Below are 16,911 nucleotides of genomic sequence, written 5' to 3' on the forward strand. Positions count from 1 at the left end.
TGTCCCCTGTGAATTGTTTCTTTGAGAAGTGGGTAAAAAAAACTTGTGGGCAAAGCTTTTTGAAAACATGGCAGGAAGTGAGGGTATGGCCTTTAGTGCCACAACATTGGCATTTGCCTAAAAAGGGACACGAACCGGGACCAGTAATAGGGGTTGGTAAAATGCCAGCCGAGTTGTTATTTCGGGAGTGCCACGGTTTGGAGGAGTTGCAGCTGGTAGGGGTTTGACAGGTGTTAGCCGCAAAAGCGGGTAGCAGGTTGATGCATGTTGATAGTGGGGTTGATAGCATCGGCTAAGGAGAGCTCTTGGTTGATTAATTTTTCATGAAGTTCATGAAAGGAGATGGTTGAGTCACGAGCATGAACGGAGTCAATAATGGACTTGTAGGCGTTTTGGTCAAGCCCTGCGAGGACAGCATCATTAACATCCTCGGCATCCAACTGTTTTCCAAGAGTAGCGAGTTCATCAGCGATTGTCTTAATGGATTGCATGTACTCGGTAATGGATTGGTCTGGACGTTTGGAACATTGTTTCAAACGGTGGTGGAGTTGTTTTATGTGCCCACGAGATGGGGATGCATAAGTTTTGGCAAGAATCTGCCAAGCTTCTAAAGAAGATGATGCGTTGGAAATTAGGGGAACAATGGGTTCGGATAGGGTACCGACGAGAGCCCCGAAAAGCAAACGGTCTTGGCGAAACCAAGCTGAGAATTCAGGATTTGGGTTGTTGGTTCCATCAGTGACGATGGTTTCGGCAGGTGCGGGGTGAGAGCCATCAATAAATCTGTGGAGGTCTAAGCCTTGGAGAAAAGCAACAATTTGAATCTTCCATCCAAGGTAATTGGTGAGAAGAGCAACAATTTGAGTCTGTTGTCAATAGTATATATGCATACAAATTAATCCTCTAAAGTGAGAAGGAAATAAACATAATAATCACAATAAATGCTATCAAAAAATATAATGCAACTATCTAAAAATATAATGTCATTTGAATTTGAGCGGGAGAAATGAGATCATCTAATACTTTTAAAGCCATTCATTTCCTTCAAGGTCATCAACATAATATGCAACACTCTCTCCTTGCTCAAAACTTTCAATCAAAACTGGAGGATGTACAAGAACATCTCTCCATCTTCTTAAACTGTAATTACACCGACTCTAATTAACAGCTTCACGAGGAAGATCCACTTGAGACATCATAAAAACCAAAATTGATGCACACTTTTATGAGTTTATCCAATCTCAACCATTTTTAAATGGGTATCTTGAAAGCTTTGCAACTACAGTAATAATCTCAAAATCTCAATCAAATTAATACAATATCAATTCATCATATACTAATTACATTCAACAACAACTATTCAATTCAATCAAATCCTTAACTGAATTCAATACCTAATGGATTTTATTGCACAAAATAATAATCAAATTATCACAACAATAATAGAATAAAATGTTGTAAGCAGACTTCGAACGAACCTGAATTGATTACATGAAGAGGTTAATTCTGATTATGATAAACTCACCACCATCCACCTCCCTCCTTCCAAACGTTTACCTTGGACGCCAGTCACTATAGCAACCGGAAATACCGCCGCCACCACCGTTTACAAACACCGCCATCAACTCTCTTCCACCACCTCCAACAACCCACCACTGATATGAGATAGAATCTTCAATAAGAAAAAAGGGGCTTTATTCTCATTCATTACTAAGATCCAACTAATCAATAACTTTAACAAAAATTGCAAACAATTGTAAAGCAAAGCATTAGATTTTCAATGTCATATCACATGACCCTAATATTCACACGTTAATACACTGCAACAATTACACATTAAGACAACAAATATTATAGTGTCATTATCATACCACATGACCCCAATATCCATATACTAATCTATCAAATTTCCATACGTTGACAAAGAGACTTCAAAAGTAATAATATAATGTTGTAGAAAGATGCACAAAATGTTGTTTGTGTGGTTGTAGTTGTTTGCGTTATCTGCCAAAAAAGAAAGTCCTTATTAGTTACATCAGTTTGTAATTTGAAATGATGAAATTATACACCCATTGTTAGGCTGAGGGGTGTGGGGGGCTCTAACGGGGGCGCGAGTGGGGGCTCCAGCCAATAATATTGTGACGTGTGGCAGAGAGAGAAACTGGATAAGATGGGTGTTGGAGCCCCCGCTGGAGCCCCTGGCCCTGGTGTGGAGGGGCTCCAGCAGGGGCTCCAGCGGATTTTTTTTTTTATTTTTTTATAAATATATTCAAAAAACGTATTATTAAAAAAACTCATAAATTATTAAAAAAAACACACATTAAAAAAAACACATTAATATCTAAATATAAAATAAAAATTAAAGTACTAAAAAAACATTATTCTTATTCTTCGGCTTGGTCTTCTTCGATCAACCTCTTTCGGATACGTTCCTTTTGTTTTTCCATCAGCATTTGAAGTTGTGTTTGATATGGTTGAAATGGGTTGATTTTGGGGTAATATATAGGAGTTTTTAAAGGTTTTTTTAAAAAAAAAAAACCGAGCTCAACGGCTCTTTTGGGCGGGCCCACCAGCTTTTCCTCTCTCTTCTCCCGCGACCACACTCACGCCTGCCTGGATTTCCGCGCTCGCGCCCGGCTCGCGCCCCGGTGGTGTGGGGTTAGCGCCTGGGGGCGCGAGCGGAGGGACTCACACGCCCAGGTTAGCGCCCCACACCCCTCAGCCTTACCTCGAACTTGTGTTTGGGTACACCCTCTTTAAAGCTGAACAATTTATTGTACCAGTATCAAACCTTTTTTCCAAAGTATGAAGCAAACCTACCTGTAACGCACCCGGCTTGAAATCATTCTGACCCATAACCCCAAGACCTGTAAGCGTAACCTGTATAACACCGTGAAAATACCCCATCTAATTTTAGGCTAAAAGTGCAAATTCTAAAAGTTAAAGGATTAAAAAAAATTTTTGTCATAATATATATATTTTTTTGTTACGCAATTTCTCATTAAAATCAAAACGATTACAATAAAGTGCCAGGAAAACGGGCAACAAGCTGCGCCGCAACCCCCTTTTGAATAACAAAACCAATTCTACTAAAAACAAAGCGTTGGGTCGTAAGAGACGAAAAAGTACTCTGTACGACACGCTGAACCCTGTTTAGAAAATTCACAGCCTCCGGGGCCAGAAACCCAAATGTATCAAACGCAAAGGGGAGAAACACATGTTGATTTTCTAAACAGGCTTTCTCGTATTTGACAACTTTGCCCGATTCGGCCTTCAACGCAGCCTGACCCACAACAAATCCGCGGTCCCTGAGCTCGACAAGAGGAGAAACTCCTGTAAGGTCCACACAAGCGTGTTTCCTCCCTGCCCACCCAAACACAAGAATATCAGTTGGTCGTAACGTTGACCTCCCTTCGAGCGGATCCGTAAGAAAGTTAACAGGGGCCTCCTTTTTAACAGAGATCCCTGCCCGTTTAAGAACATCACACAGAAAATTCCTAACCAAATCATGTCTGTTTTTAAAACCAGGCAATTTTTTGCAATGCACCGCATGGTCCCCAAAGGAATCCAAACAGACTTTGCGGCAAACTAGGCAAGGCTCATCAATCGGAAACATAGGGATCATTAGCCAGTACTTAAGGGTAGCCCGGTACTCCAACCCCGACATGTGTTGACCTAATCCTTCAATAGGGATGACCGTTAAAAAATCCTGAGCCCGAGGAGCTCGAAGGCATTCAAACATTGCTTTTTGGCGAGGAGATAGATCAAACTTCGCTTCTAAACTCTGGGCGATTCCACTAAATAAGGCACTCGCCAAAGCATGTTGGACTTTATGGGGGCAGTGTCCTTATTAGAGAACCCGCTAAGTTCAAATTCGGGAAGTGAAGTACGTAAACGATCCATCGCACACCCATAATCAGTGTCAAACCCATCAATACCACATTCCCGAAGAATGTGGTCTTAAAAATGAAAATTTGTATTAAGACCCATCGTGCTACGCGATGGTCTATAGGATTAAACCATCGCGCTACGCGATGATCCATCACACAGTTCAAGAAAATGTGGGGCGCCGCGCTATGCGACGGTCAACCTACCATGGACATCGCGCCACGCGAGACCCTGTTAAGTAATCAAATCCACGTGTCCAACCACGTGTCGACAGGTGGCGTCTCCTGGTTAATTGCGGCGTCGCGCTACACGACGGCCTTGGGGAAAGGCCATCGCGCTACGCGATGGTCTGCAGAATTCGAGTATAAAAGTGCAGCTACGGGTTCAGCCCCATTCATCCCATTTTCACCTTAGATTTCACATAGTTAGCATTTGTAAGCATGCTAGAGCATTCCGAGGTTTCGAGGGCTGAATTCGCTAAGAAACGAGGTGTTGTTACGCTGTTAAACGAGCTGTTGATTTCGTAAGCGAAGCATGAGCTGAACTGCTGCCGATCTTCTTAGTTTTCACTTCCGACTAGCTGACTAAGGTAGGATTATGGTTAAGTTACTTTATTATATAGTTATTAGAACTTAGCTATGATTATAGTCGTTAAACATAACTTATTTTCAAAGTAATGTTTTATTGAATATAATAATATTGCTTCCATATATTTTGACGGGAACGTAGTAACTGGAAGGGGGATAGCATTAGTAGACTCTTCTTGCCTAAGGAAAGTAATTCGTACACATCCCAATCAACCGCGGGACCCGTTTACTTATCTGAAGAAGTTTGCCAACGTGATATCCTTTATTAGGCCAAAGCGTGCTATTCCAAACGTCATATGTAAATACCAAGTAATTTCATAAAACGACTATAACTTTACTAAGGTTAGTTCAGACCTAACAGTCTGCTGATCAGACCTCGAATCTGCTGAACTGAATCAGACTCCAAGTCTGCTAAACAGACCTCGAGTCTGTTGAAACTGAAACAGACTTAAAGTCTGCTAAATAAGATAAACCTTCTAGATACTTATGCATGCCTATTACAAATATAGGTCAATAGCATACTGAGGAAAGAAGTGCTGATATCACCAAAACTGATAATACAAGGTGAACACGTTAACCTTTTATGGTCTGAACTGATTTTACTCTTGTAATAGACAGGTTGTTTATTGCAAAGAGTCTGATAAATGTTTGCATGAGATTATTGTCTCTAAATCGTTATAATACAAAATAGATAACAAAAAGCAACGCAGACCAAATACACATGTGTCTGGATCCAAACATAACTGATAATTGACATACAAAACCAACTCAGTCATAACCAGTTCTCCAACAGGGATACATAGCCTAGGGGAAGGTTGTCTCCGAACAGGGGCTATGTACTCAGGGAACCTTTAAATTGTGTGTGTAGGGCAGTGGTACAAATACCGGGAATGACAGGCGTTCCTGTTGAGTTGATGAAACAGAAAACTATATTTGTATTTAACGACTGTTATAAATTGTTTTATCGAGTCAACGTTTCACCAGCATATAGCTGGCGTATTTTTCCAACCCATGCAGGTAACTAGATAATGAATGATATACAAGTATTGGAGTCATTAGATGATCGCTTGAGATGGCTCAATTTTGAATATTATTCAATCCTTGTAATATTAATATCACTGTTTTGTAAACTAAAATCTCGGGTATTTAATTCCCGAGAAATTTTGATAATGTAAATTAAGATTTTAACACTTTAAGACTTCCGCTAAAATGAACCCGCTACTCTGATATATTTACAAAACCAGATACCAACACGGGACGTCGCACCCAGGCCCTAAATCGGGGTGTGACAACCTGCCCGACTCATAACCTGAAAACATTAATTTTAAAAACCCTAGGGTAATTTGGTAATAAAATCAATCTAAGTCAACGAAACCTAAAACCTTAAAATTTAATACTGGTATAGATGTTGTTCATTCGTGTAAATGAACAATATCTAACTTTCCTATACAAATAACTTATGACGACACTAATTACACTTTGCCAAAGTTACTTTGGAGGTCTAATTATTATTTGGTCAACTTAAGATTGAAACTTGATCGCAAAGTTTTAACAAAATGTCAAGTTAACAGTTTAAAAAAATAAATCACAAGTTACAGTTTAACCAAAGCACACGCCAAGTAGCTAAAATCACTTTTTTTTTCTTCATACATGTAAAATTAGCTCAAATTGGTTTGGCCTTTGGTTGATGAACTAAAATAAATTTATAATCTCGCACAGGCATTTCATCAAGCAGTTGGTATGCATCCATTAAATACAATGTACAAAGTAAACAATACTCATCATTACATTCCTCGATCATCAAGCAATAAACAATACTCATCATTATATTCGATCATTCAAAGTAAATATAAACTTTGCTTTGCAATCCAAAATATGTTACTCATCACAAAGCTTTCATTAAAGCATATCTATTCAAATGCATGGTGTTGTATAGATAGTATTTAACAAATAAAAAAAACATGACTTTTGTTATGTATTTAGGGTTAATAATCGATTATTCTAAAATCGTTAAAACAACGAACTCATGAAGGAAAATTGAACATTATGATTTAGGTAGTGTTTGTTATGTATGAATGATAGTAGGAATGGAATGATTCATTACGCTGGAATGAAAAAAGTGGTGTTTGGTTGCTTAATGGAATGGAATCATCCATTACACATGGAATCCCATTCCTTCCCACCCCTCTTCTTTTTTTTCATTTCATTCCTCCTTCACCTTACTTTCTCAACAACACCACCACCTAACAACCATCGGTACCACCACTAACATCAGCACCACCACTAACTCCACCTCCACCACCACTGCCACCGCCACCACTATTTTCGTTGCCGGAGCTACCACCGTCGCCATTGTAGAGTTTTTTTTTGGGGGGGGGGGGGGGCGGTGCCGGGGGGTAAAAAGTATTTTGAGATAGGAGTGTTTTTATTATTTGTATTTCATTTCTACAATTTTTTTGGATACCAAACAACAAAAATTAATAATTGATTTCATTCCTATAAGTTAACCAAACAAGACAAAGGAATGGTAATTATACATTTCATTCCCTTGTCCATTCCATTCCTTCTTCCATTCCATTCCCCCTTTATTCCATTACCTCCAACCAAACATAACCTTAATCTGTAACATACCTCTTCAAATTGAATTAAGATAACAGATGCGATTATTAAGCTTTTCTTCTCCTCCTTAGACCCACCGTCTTTTCTCAAACCCCAAAACAAAGTAGACATGGGCCTAACATTGAAGCACAAAGAAAAGATCGTATAATGAGGAGGAAGGGGCTGATCAAGGTTTAGGATTTCATGAATCTTTGGAACTCTGAAAAGAGGAACTATGGAGGCTGAAGTGTTGCTAGGGTTTGTGGAGTGAAGGAGAGTTATGTGATCAATGATTTAGTAGGAACGGTACCCGTATTTGAGATGTTATGACCTGTGTAAGGGTTAAACGAGGTCAAACTGGCTTAAATCAATGAGAGAGCTCTATTCAAAAATCAAGCAATTCGAAGGCTCTAGAAGGGGTGGGTAGTGAAGTCAGAGCGACACGTAGGATTTTATGGTAGACAATTATATAGATAGTTAGATTAACCAAAACCTTTTAATGAATCTGTGACATATATATTAAGCAACAATTTTAATGAGACCACCTTTTCATGAAAGCTGGTTACTCATGTTCATATCCTTTCACAAAATACTTGCATTTCATTTATTTTTGATAGAACTAGATGGTGCATTGATGGTCATGTAAATCATCTAGGTTTTAATTTAAGTGCTATATATAATCTTGTGATCATTCACTTTGAATGTCAGCTTTGGAGCTAGTGATATCTACATGATTATCTCCATAACTTGCCTTAATGAATAAGGCCTAAGTTAACCAAACATGGCTAGTTTATACAAACATCAACACTTCACTAAGCGCGTACATCAAGCTAACTTGTGAAGAGCCTACCCATGAAATGGACCTCATGAGCAGGCTCCAACCTAATAACAAGAGCAAGCCCAACAACAAGAAGCCCAATAGCCCAAACATTCTAGAAGCTCATTTAGAGGGAAATGATTTGCCATGGAAACCTCACATGCTACACGTCTAATCTAGTGGGTGGCCCGATGCACGCATGTCCCGGGATAAGAGACAGGAACCTTGGGATAAAGATCTACGAACTCGTCGGGCCAAAGGAAAGCAGAATGGACCAAAGGACCCGTACAATGTTAATAAACCCGGTAGATAATATGTATGATACTCTCCTCTATAAAAGAGGAGAGGAGGAACAATGTAATTCATTCACAAATAATACAACACTTACTCACTCTTTAATCTAAAACCGATCTCCGTTCTCTCTTAAACTCGGTAGGAGCCTTCCCCTTTCGGAATACGTTCCAACAACTTGCGTAGACCAACGTATCATTAACTTTTCATCATCATCCCCTTGAACCATGCCATTCGTTGGGTATTGGGATATAGGCTACACTTCACAGTCCACACATCTTAAACCGTATGAGAGTTCATCCTAAAGTTATACTCATTTCAATTTGTGTAACTCTCAGTGACATAAAATGATTTGTAATACTAAAATCATTAGCATTGTGTTTCACTGTGTCAGCATCCTGAAGCCGGCCCTGTTAAACTCAAAGAGTACCTAAAAGCATATCCCACATTATACCCATATAGGTTTCCAGAAATGAGCTTATACAAATTGTGCATCTCAGTGGTTCCTAACTAAAAGCATGACTTTGAACATATGATCAAATAACATGCTTTCGCGTCTGTTATAAACACTTAAGCTATAGAGCTGCAGTAAGCAGTGGTGGACTGAAGCATTGTTCAGGGGTAGAGGTGCACAAATCGGGTTTCTCAAATACCCGGGTTCGGGTATGACCGGGTATTGAAAATCTGGTATTGGTAATACCTGGGTCGAGTTCAGGTCCGGGTATTGTCTCTAAAAACCAAACCCTATGCATCGGGTTCGGGTCAGGTATAAAACCGGGTATTCTAAAACCGGGTGTTTAAATACCTTATTTCCGGATATTGAAAAACCCTATTTTTGGGTGTTTTTTGGTTTTTTCCAGGTTTAGGTTTTGGTAATAAAATGCATACCCTATTCGTACCCTACGGGTAGGGTTGGGTACGGGTTCTGGTATTAAAAACCCGGGTATAACAAAAACCAGTTCCGGGTATTTTTTTTCGGGTCCGGTTTCGGAATTCGGGTTTTTTGTGCACCTCTATTCAGGGGGGATTACGGCCCCACCCAGATTTTGACAGGCTTTGTAAATTTTAGTTCTTTTAGTGTTGTTTTTGGTAAAAAGATATCTAGGCTCCCTTTAGTTTTTCCTATTAGGCCCACATGCTATAAATTTCTTCCAACCCAACCCAATAAAATATTGAATTGGACAATCGGTGATCAAAGCAATATACAAAATGGTGATTATATTACTAAGCAGAAGTCACGAACATTAAGGGAAGATGACGAATAGGAAGGCTTTTCTATATTCTGTTAAAGTACATATAATACAAATACTAGAAACTAAGCAAATGAATGAAGCTTTAAATAAACATTTTCAAAAGATAAAATCATATAAAAATTACGATATGTATTTAGTTTTGTTATAATTGATCATTTATCAGTTATTTTTGCTCCCACTGAGTTAAATGTCTAGACCCGCCAAGTGTAATCTTTAAATTAAGGTTGCAAATGGATTTAATGAATAACTAATCAAATGAGTAAATTGGGTAGGGGCTAATTTGGGTTTATTCTAAACACTCAGCATCCACATTTTTTAATCTTCATAAAACTGCGTCACATGTAAAATATGATTAATAAAACTTCACTTTAAATAAAACAGTTTGGATGGGCTTAAGTATCAAAATTTCAACTTGGTTAGTCTGTTTTGCTTTGCATTATTCTTTGTTACCCATAGATATGTCAAAATTGAAATTTTTACCTCCAAATAGCAAGTTATTTAGAGGGTGAAACTGTGAATAATATGTTTGATAGTTCTATATTTATCGATACCAATACCAGATCATTGACAAACAAACAAAAATAAAGAGGTTTAAAAAAACTTTCATGCCTCTTCTGATCCATTTATATTTTGTAGTACACATGGTCTTCAAATAAACAAATGCCTGAAATCTCCATTAGCAAGTTGGCAAAGCTGGTTGAAATTATTTGCATCTACAATAACAATACACAAAACGTATAGATACAAAATAACTATAAATAAAATGAGATTTAATCATGTCATAAAATAATCAAACAAATCAAGATACAGACCACTGATTTAACACCAAATGTAAATGAGATACCTGAACAAATCCAATTAAATAAAGAACATAATTACTAGTAACCAGTGCTTTATTTTAGAGTAGAATGTGTGCATAATTGTTCGCTTTTGGTTTTTTAGGTTATAGTTGGGTTCAATTCGGTTTTTTTTTCCAGCTTTACCATTTGGGCTTTAAAATTTAAGGCCAAAAAAGAAAAAATTGGCCGAAACTATTAAATTTATGACTATATTACTAAATAATATATTTGGTTATCATATATTTTGCCTAAAATATTTGAGTTAAATTATATATTAAATTAGTATAATTACTCAAAAAACAAATTAAATTTTGAAAATCTATACATTCAATTGCAGTTAGGTTTTTTCGGTTTTAATTAGACGCAAAACCAAAAACCAAAGCAAAAGTTCAAATTTTCAAAAACATAAAACGAAACCATCAGTTTTGTTTATGTTTAGCTATATGGGTTCAGTTTTTTTCGGTATCATAAACATGCCTCTTTTAGACCAACATATCAAGAAACAAGTTTTAATCTTTGGGGAAAAAAGTAACATACCAAATGTATCACCAAAATTAGTCACAATTTCAGCACAAATAGATTGTGCACTATCGGCAACACCAATTACTTGAACAAAAGTAGTAAGAGCGCCGGCATTTGACCCTTCACATCAATTTGCTTTTCGTCCGTTGATCTACCCGTCAGACCACCGGCATCAGGCGGTACAACCTGAACCACTGTCCGCACTCTTCGACCCACGAAGAAGATCACCGTTCACAAGAACAGCTGGGTTTGATGTATCCATCAACTACAAACATGGCATATTAAAGTTTATTCAATCACACAGGACTTTTGTCGAACAGTTGGTGTGCAGAGATAAAATGTGACCAATATGTAAGAGGAGCATTCGGTACTAACCTGTTGCTGTGTGCTGAGAATCTGAAGAATTAACTGGCAAATTGAAATTTATTCAAATGGGGCTTGTTTTATATATTTGGAGCCCTAAAGTCAAAACGGCGGTAAAGGTTCCCGCCAACTAGTAAGTTGATTTCAGAGCATTTGGGCCTTTTTTATAGGGCTTTGTTAGCACAAATATCTAGCCCTACACTAGACAAAGCTTGGAAGAGGATAAACATATACTTTTAAACTTAAAATCATTTAAAGAGTGAATGCCACGAACGTTCCTTGTGGTTTGAGCCAAATATTATGCAGCATCGCTAATATTTAAAGCGTGTATGTATGGTTCTCTATCATCAGCTTTGGTTTTGTTGTTGGTCCAAAAAGATAGCCCGGTTAACTTTTGGTATCAAATGTTGCATGTGAATGGGTAGTTAGGTCTATTTAGTTCTCTCATCTTTCTCTCTCTTTCTAGTTATTTGCTATCATTCTTTTTTGTTTCAAAAATTATACCAACTTGAGATGAAGTTCATACCTTCTAATAATCTTCTTTTAACTATCAATTCAATTGTTTCTAGTAAGGTAAATAAGATATTTTATTGAGACCATTTATTTCTAGTCACGTGTGACGTGTGTGGTGGCTTTGTAAAGCATAAAATAGATGCATTTTAGAATGTTGTTGATTATTATGGCCAAATATCAATTAAATGGCCATAATTGGTACTCAACTTTTGGAGCATTTAAGAGTTCATACCATGTTTTATTTTTCATGTAGGTTATATTAAAAAGAAGTACTATTAATTTAATGTTAACTCTTGGTTATAATATGTTTAGATATGAGTCTTGGTTATTGAAGCGTTTTGATTGGATAATGGATCTATGATTTGAAAATCTGCTTGAGTTGATTTCATGAAACCACCCATGATAGTTAATACAAAGCATACATGATCACATAATGCCAAATTACATAATTACATAGTAATCAATATATGGTAAAGATTTAGTACATTTCTTAACAATGAACCATCTTTGATTTTGTGATTAGAAGATCTAGTCTTGAGGTTTAAGGTTGGGGGATGAGAGAAATGAAATAATTAAATCGACCAAGCTACCCCTCACGTGCACCATTTAACACCAAAAGTTAACCAGGTTATCTTTTTGGATCAATAATTAACCAAAGTTGGTGGTTAAGAACCATGAATGCAAGTTTTAAACATTAATGACCATGCATAAAATTTGAATCAAGCCACATGGACCATTCGTGAAATTCTCTTTAATTATTAAGTCAGTTATAATAGTTATAGTTTCCACCTTTTAGCCCAAACTAACAGAATCTCATGTAGGTCAATATTATGTCTATGGCATAAGAACTTTAGTCTCAAACAAAGCGTGCTGAGATAAGAGCTTCGGTCTCAAACCAAACATGCTGGCATAAGAGCTTCTCATCTGTCACACTAGTTTATAGCTAATCCTATGTCTTTTGTTAGTTGACTGCGCGACAAGAACAAGTATCCTCTCAAAGTGATAAAAGTTCAACTAGATTGGCTAATGTTTGTTGTTTGGTTTTGAGATGGAGTATGTGAAGTGCATGTTGTAACATACTTGTTGAAATAACTCCACACATCGTGCATCTTTCTTTTGATTACCGGTGGTTGACAGTATGGGTCAGACGTGGGGCATGATGATTCAATGGGCATGGATACGGGATACTCCATTACTGATTTTCCAGCAATAAGTGGTAATCGCAAACAATTGAAGAGTTTTGATTTGAATGTGGATCTACTTTACAAGAAAAAAAATAATATTATCAAGCCATACGTGTATAGGCCTAGGATCGTATTCCTCGTTCCCATGAACGGGTGGTGTATAAGTCGTTTGGCTGACCGATACACCACCCGTTTCCAGGATCATACACAACATAGAGATCTATAGGCCTATGATCCCGAGAATGGGTGACGTATCAGTTAGCCAGACCTACACGCCACCCGTTCTCGAAATCGAGCAATAACTAGACAAATTGACTCGCTAACCTATTTATGACTCATATATTGCTCAAGCGACTGCAGAAAACATATTTAAGTTTCTTTATCAATTATCATTGGATGCCATTTTTCTCCTGTAAAGTTTGTAGCTTCTAGAATAGATTAATTCCATCATAGTGTCTGTTAGCTAAAACTTAGTCAAAAGTATTTAGTGGAACAAATGTTAGGCAGTAGTCACTTAAAAACAAAACGACCTAGACTACCGGGTCAACTTATCGTGTTGTACAATTTATTTATTTATAATTTATTTATTTATAATATATTTATTTATAATATATTTATAAACCTTTGTTGTATTTTAAGAGGCAAACGTGTAGAGGTTTATTTATTTTTTTTATAACGGCAACTTTCTTTTATCTAAGTTACCGCACTCTCTAAATTCGAGAGTCTCGATGTCCCATTTTGGCCGGACTATGTTGTCTTAACTGAGCCTACGATGGCTTCAGAGCTTGGCTTGGGCGTTCCCTCGGGAAACCATACCGTCGGCTGGCACTTGACAGCCATTGTGCCGTCACAAGAGCAGAACTCTCTGACTTAACACACGATGGGAAGAAAACCTGTGTGGGCTTGGAATCTGAACTGACAACCTTAAACAGGGCATAACTCAAATCATTTATTTCCAGTATCCATCCAAAGTGATACAAGTGAAGATCGAATTTAGGTCTGCACTGAAGAACCCAAGCTTTCCTACATAGCCGGCTCTTGGGTGGCACATCCCGGACAGCTGGCTGGGGCACCTATTTTTCGGGGGCACAAAAAAAAAAATATATATATATATATATGTTAAATTTCTTTATAGAATAGGAACAAATCTTAATCCTCTTATTACATATTGGGCCCAATTTTTGAGTTACCATAATTCATTTGTGGTATTGAGTCCAAACTAAGTAAAAAGTTTTAAAAAAAAAACGATAATAACAAATAAACCGGTTGATAGACTTCTTCAAGGATTTTAGAGAAAATGGTTTTTCAAAAGCGATAGATGAAGCTAAGAAGATTGCTTTTAAAATGGGTATTGACCCGACATTTGCACAAAAACGTGTAATTAAAAGGAAAAACAAAGTGATGAGTGTTCAAGTAACTAAGAAGCTTCATTTACTCCTCAAGAGAATTTTAAAGTAAATTATTTTTATATATTATTGATCAAGCTATTACTTCTCTTGAGACAATATTTGATCAGTTCAAAAATTATGAGAAATTATTTGGATTTTTGTTTTCACAAAACTTGAGGGAAATTGAAGATGAAGATCTTAAGTTATCTTGTAATTTTCTTAAAAATGCACTTAAGTTTGAAAGAAGATCGGATATTAATGGCGAGGAACTTTATATAAAGTTAAGTTCATTAGACACATTATATACCATGGAATTAGTAGCCCTATTGAAGTTTTGAATCATTTGAACGAGACCCAAGAAAAAATCCCAAATGCTAGGATTGCATATAGAATATTGTTAACTATTTAAGTTATAGAAAGAAGCTTTTCAAAGTTGAAGTTATTAAAATCTTATTTACGATCCACAATGTCTCAAGAAAGACTTAATGGATTAGCAATGATAGTCATCGAGAGAGAAATCTTAGATAGTATAAACTGCGAATAGATGATCAAACAATTTGCTGTCATGAATGCTAGAAGAGCTTCACGAATCATCGGTTAGACGTTAATTATTATTGTATTTGAGTTTATTACTATAATTTTGTTATTTTTACTATTATAACGTTAATGTCATTTAAAAAAATATCTTAGAGCATGTTTGGGATTGAGTTTGAAAAATGTTTATTGGTTTATTGGTGTTTTCAAAAAGCCAATAAGTTAAAATGTGTTTGTCAATCATAAAAATCTTTTTTATTTTAGCTTTTTGAAAGGGTTAAAAAAACAGTTTTTCAAAAGCCCCAAGTCCTGGCTTTTCAAAATGGCTTTTTGAAAAAGCTATTAAGCCAATATGCATTTTTCAAACTCAATCCCAAACATGCTCTTATATATTTCGTTACTCATTAGCCTGCGGACCTTTTGTTTTATGCTCGTCCTAGGTATTTAAATTCTCGGAGACGGCCCTGCTTTCTTGCCACTAAGATTAACACTAGAATACGTGTAAAAAAATTTAGCTATTAAAAAAAATAGCACTAGAATATACCTAGCCGAAGTTTCTACTATTTTAGGGTTTTGCGATTCAAAAAGGAGTAGCGGCGCAGCTTGTTGCCCGCTTGCCTTCTGTTTCGATGTAATCCAATAAACAATCATATATACAGAGAACTGATTATATAAAAAATACTTTAGGGTTAAATAGTGAAAAAGAAAACCCTACATCTACTGTCTATTTAAAATAATATGTATTAAACTTGTAGCGTGGGAGATAACAGCATTCATGAGATGTAATGCTTACTAAAAAATTGTTCATGGTCTTCACACCTATGAAAAGGACCATCGTTGAATACTATGCATATCAATTTTAGGCTTGATAAGCTTTTATATACGCAAATTAATTTGAATGGTACTTACAATGATGATCATTTGAATTCTATGTAGAAAGGGGTTTACATTCGAATCTTATTCTTAATCATTTATTAATTTCTAAAAAAATATTTTTATTTTTTTTTTATTTTTTTTTAAAGTTTTTTTTTTCTCATTATTCTTATATGTTGTTATTGGTTCAAAAAAAAAATTAAAAAAAACTTGTCGGTAACCTCGTTGGTATAGTGCGCATGTGTAATAGTGTGCATTGCATATATGCAAAAGTGTTTGTATTGCATAGAATACAACACTATTGCACATATTTGATACACACTATTGTATATATGCAATATAAGACTAATACATATTAGTACGTATGTGTAATACAACATTAACGCACATGTTCACCACATCGACTTTTATTTTATTATTATTTTTTTTTTCATATAATACAACACTATTACACATATACAATACACAAATATTGAATATATGCAATAAAACATTATTAAACTCAAAAATACATAGTAATACATATGTGTAATACAACGGTATCGCACAGTAATACGTATGTGTATTACAGCGGGTTTTTTTTATTTATTTTTATATTTTTCAAGTGAAATATAAGAAAATATAAGAATAATGGCTAAAACAGAATTTTGAAAATATTTTTTTATTTTTAATTTAAAATAATTATTTAGAAGTTTTTAGGAGTTTTTTTAGTTTTCTCTCTAAATGTGAGTTTTCTCTTGATCCTCTCCCTATATATATATATATAGTCTATATAAATGAAAACCCAAAAAATCCTATGTTTCGCGATGTGGTCGCTCCCCCTTTTATGGAAGCCACCAGATTTCTTAATTTTTAAATGGAGGCCTCACATTGATTTAACCCAAATTCATGGGTATGGGTCTTACCAAAACCAGATATCTGTTAAACGGGTTATAACATCTCCAAGATCAGCAAATATAGTTTTTAAAAGATTGGGTTTTGCGATTCAAAAAGGGGTAGCGGCGCAGCTTGTTGCCCGCTTGCCTTCTGTTTCGATGTAATCCAATAAACAATCAAATTTATTGCTTTATTATTCTTTAACTCCTATACATATAATTTTGGTAAAAAAAAATTAAAAATTAATCTTACCAATTATTTGATATGAAAATCCTAAAAAATAGGAATATACTAAAATTTAGTATCCAATTTAAAAAGAAAAAGATATTATTTATAATTAATAAACAATTTTATAGTAAAAAACATAAGCGGGTCATGGGTCACC

At 35.9% G+C, this 16,911-nt stretch overlaps 1 long non-coding RNA gene and 1 pseudogene across 1 annotated transcript in view; one reads left to right on the forward strand and one right to left on the reverse strand.

The window, feature by feature from the left end:
* LOC143571265 (uncharacterized) overlaps positions 1 to 10,861 on the forward strand; it is a 168,572-nt gene extending 157,711 nt beyond the window's left edge. The window contains exon 3 of the long non-coding RNA XR_013142067.1: positions 10,832 to 10,861. This is a non-coding gene — a long non-coding RNA (uncharacterized LOC143571265). The remainder of the gene's footprint in view (positions 1 to 10,831) is intronic.
* Positions 10,083 to 11,057, reverse strand: LOC143571264 (replication protein A 14 kDa subunit B-like; annotated as a pseudogene).
* Positions 11,058 to 16,911: the final 5,854 nt, after the last annotated feature.

The sequence above is a fragment of the Bidens hawaiensis genome, unplaced genomic scaffold, assembly GCF_021521415.1.
Source record: "Bidens hawaiensis isolate Kalapana, Puna unplaced genomic scaffold, B.hawaiensis_p1.1 tig00025295_1, whole genome shotgun sequence".
Taxonomy (NCBI): Eukaryota; Viridiplantae; Streptophyta; class Magnoliopsida; order Asterales; family Asteraceae; genus Bidens; species Bidens hawaiensis.